The sequence below is a fragment of the Cavia porcellus genome, unplaced genomic scaffold, assembly GCF_034190915.1.
Source record: "Cavia porcellus strain 051 isolate PalLab524CR breed Dunkin Hartley unplaced genomic scaffold, mCavPor4.1 scaffold_3, whole genome shotgun sequence".
NCBI lineage: Eukaryota > Metazoa > Chordata > Mammalia > Rodentia > Caviidae > Cavia > Cavia porcellus.
Window position 1 is genome coordinate 68,439,770 of NW_026947486.1, and position 3,777 is coordinate 68,443,546.

Sequence of the window (3,777 nt, forward strand, 5' to 3'; positions counted from 1 at the left end):
AAACAAAGTAAGACAAAACAAAACATATTTCTATAAACAGATGAAACAAAAAAAAACATGTAAGACCATTGTACAAGGAGTTCTACCATAATTCCTGTGTTGTTTCTTTTATCTTCAATAGAATCGGCTATATCATCAGACACAGTATAATTGAATATATCAGTACATAACAGTATTAATAAAAACACAACTTTTTATATAGTATAAAACTTCAAAAACAGGCAGTTATCAAACCAGAATGTGTATCATAGTGTCTTGCCATCTTCAGTGTAGTTGCCTATACTCCAGACTTGATACTATCAATCATATCAGTTTTGAATAAAACTGTTGATATCAAACAACAATCAAATAAACCAGATTTCACTAAGATCAGTCATAATAAAACTGTAGAAGTCATACAGGGTTCCCGATTAAGTTATAGGAAATTAAAGGTGATTACTGTGTTATATTCTGATGTTTTTGGGATAGCTGTCTGTGCTCTCAAATCTAATGCATGTAGACAAACTGGGACAGAATAAAATCTGTCAACAAAAAAAAGAATAAAATCTATCTAAGCAGAGTGGTGTGAGTAATGTGGGTTTTAAATGCTGATACACTATTAACAATATATTCTGCCATCTTTTTAAAGACTCTCCTCCCCTTTCACTTCCAGGGTACACTGTAGTTTTGGGTCTCACCAAGAGCCTTGGTTTTAAGTTGGTAGGGGACAACCAGCTATTTACCTAAGTGGTTCCGAAACTTTTCTCTCCTGGACTTGATCTCTAATTGTATTTCTTTACCTATTAAAGCCTGGCTTTCCAACCTATCCACAAATACTGGTCTAGTTGGCCCTATTACTCTCTGGTTCTCTGTCACATAAAGCATTCTTTTCTCATATTTGATTTTCATTCTATGTACTCTTTTTCATGTTAATTATATTTCCTAAAAATAGCATCTCAGTGGACCCTACCTCCTGATCTACTCTACATGTGTTTTTTCTAAATTTAGTGTATCAAGGCCATCTATATTAGAGATTATAAAAAAAATATGGAACGCTTCACGAAATTTGCATGTCATCCTTGCGTAGGGGCCATGCTAATCTTCTCTGTATCATTCCAATTTTAGTATACGTGCTGCTGAAGCAAGCCTCATTTTTATTTCTAATGGCTTGAATTTGTGTTTTTCTTTCCTCTTTTTGATGACATTGTCTAATGATATATTAATTTTTTATACCTTTTTTGGTACCAGGTATCGAACTCATGATTGCACGCTTTCTAGAAAAGTGCTTGTGCCACTGAGAGAAATACCCAGCCAATTTTATATATGCTTTCAAGAACAAACTTTTCAATTCATTGGTTCTTTGTATTGTTTTCTTATTTTCAATTGCAATAATTTCTGCTCTTATCTTTATAACTTCCTTCCTTGTATGATTTTGGGTTTGATTTGATCTCCTTTTTTGATAAATTTGAGGTTCAATATTACATTGTTTATTTGAGCTCATTATGTTCTCTTGATATGACAGCTCTTCAATATGAATTTTCCTCACAGGATTGTTTTTGTTTTATACCATAAGTTTTGGTATGTTGTATCGGCTTTGTCATTTAATTGTAGATACTGTTTAATTTGCTTCATTTTCCTTTGTGATGCATTATTTGTTCAGAAATGTGGTGTTTAATTTTGATTTTTATGTGTTTTTTCTGGTTTCTTTTGATATTGATTTTCATTTTCATTACAGTATGGTCAGATAGTATGCATGGGATGATTTTAATTCCTCTAAATTTACTTAAGTGTTTTTTGTGAGTTAACATGTAATCCCCTTTAAAGAAGGTCTAATGTGAAGCTGAGAAGAATGTGTATTCTGATGTTTGGGAGTGGAACACTTTGTAGCCATCTACCAAACCCATTTATTCACAGGCATTATTTAATTTTGTGATTTCTTTGTTGATTTTTTTCTGGTTGATCTATCCATCTGTAGGAGTGTGGTGTTAGATTTGCCCACTACAATTGTGTTAGTGTTTATTTGATTTTTCATGTTTGTTATTCATTTTTAGTAGCATACAGTAGCATATTTTATATATATATATATACATTTGTTATCACTTCTTCTTGGAGTTTATCTTTTTTTTTTTAAATCGGTACTGAGGATCGAACTCATGACCATCTGCTTGCAAGGCAGGTGCTTATGCCACTGAGCTAAATCCCCTGCCGTGGAGTTTATCTTTAATAACTGTGTAGTGACCTTATCTGTGTCTTCTTAAAAATTTTATTTTGAAAAGAGTAAAACTAAGCAGAACAAAGCAGAACAAAGCAGATCAGAAGAAAATAATGTAAGTAACATGGATTTCAAACCAATAAAATAGGAGATCATCACTGGCTGTCATATTGTCTCTTGTTTTCTTTCAAATAATTGTGCATATCTTCACACACAATGAATTCATACACAACAAAATAGTATTAAATTGATCAGAACAGAATGATGAAGGCATTATAGGCCTTCAAAACCAGGCAATAGGGAAATTTATAATGACTGTCATAAAGTCTCTTGTTTTTTTTTCAAAATAGCTGTACATACCTTCATGTATGTTGAAAGAAAACAATGCAAAGCAGACTAAAATTACTCTGAACAAAGAATTTTACTATTGCTAGATTTCACATAGCATGATGCTATGGAATCAGCACTGCATATCATAGTGTCTCTTTTTCTTTAAAGTAGCTGTTCACTTCATCATGCATTATATAATTGAGTCTTATAAACTGTTTAGGAGAAATTCTATGCAGGTCTGAGTCTCTACATGTATACCTATCCTTTCTGTATTAGAAGGGAAAACAAAACAAAGCAAAGCAAAACAAATTCTGAGTAAAACAAGAAACAAAAAAGACAAACAAATACCAATAGCAAAGAGCACAAAAAACTGACAATATCGGCCTTCCAAAAAAGGTGATAGAACATAGCTAGGGTTGTTATTTTTCATAATGATCTTCAAGAATTCCTAAGATCACCATACAATAATATGCACAATGTTTCCAATCTTATGAATGTTAACTTTTTATTTCTAGAACTTATAGAATTTATAGCACAATCATCTTAGCTAGTGTGTTTATATAATTTTGGATATATTTTCTTTTCCCTTCCTTTTTCTTTTTCCTGCTTTTCCCTGAGATATTATTTTTCCCCTTTAAGAAGATTCTTATCCTTTCATTGTATCTATTATTTTGTATCTTGTGTACTCTTACCATTTCTTACACTAGAGAGAATGCACAGTATAAACACATGTGGCTTTGATTTATTTCACTTATGAATATGGTCTCAAGTTGCATCCATTCACTTATAAATATATCAATGCGATCATTCTTTATAGCTGAGTAGTACTCCATTGTATAAAAATATCACATATTTTTTATCCATTCCTCAGCTGATGAGCATTTAGGTTGTTTCCAAGATCTGGATATTACAAATTGTGCTGCTAAAAATATGGTGCACATATATCACTGTGTTATGATGTTTTCAGTTCTTCTTGTAATATGCCCAGAAGTGGAAGAGCTGGATGAAATGGAACTTCCAATTCCAGTTTTTTGAGGAACCTTCATACTGGCCTCCAAAGTGGTTGCAAAAGTCTGCACTCCCATTGTCATTGCAGAAGAGGTTTTTTTTTTTTTTTTTTTTTTTTTTTTTTTTTTTTTTTTTCCTGGCAGCCTCTTCAACATTTATTGTAGGTAGTTTTCTTTATCCTGGCCATTCTTTGTGGAGCGAGGTAGAATTTCAGTGTGGTTTTCATTTGCATTTCTGTAATAAACAAT

General features: G+C 32.1%; 1 non-coding gene across 1 annotated transcript; it reads right to left on the bottom strand.

Annotated features, from left to right (window-relative positions):
* Positions 1 to 1,020: 1,020 nt before the first annotated feature.
* LOC111756140 (U6 spliceosomal RNA) lies at positions 1,021 to 1,124 on the bottom strand. The gene has a single exon (XR_002790622.1). It is a non-coding gene; the product is annotated as a U6 spliceosomal RNA (small nuclear RNA).
* Positions 1,125 to 3,777: the final 2,653 nt, after the last annotated feature.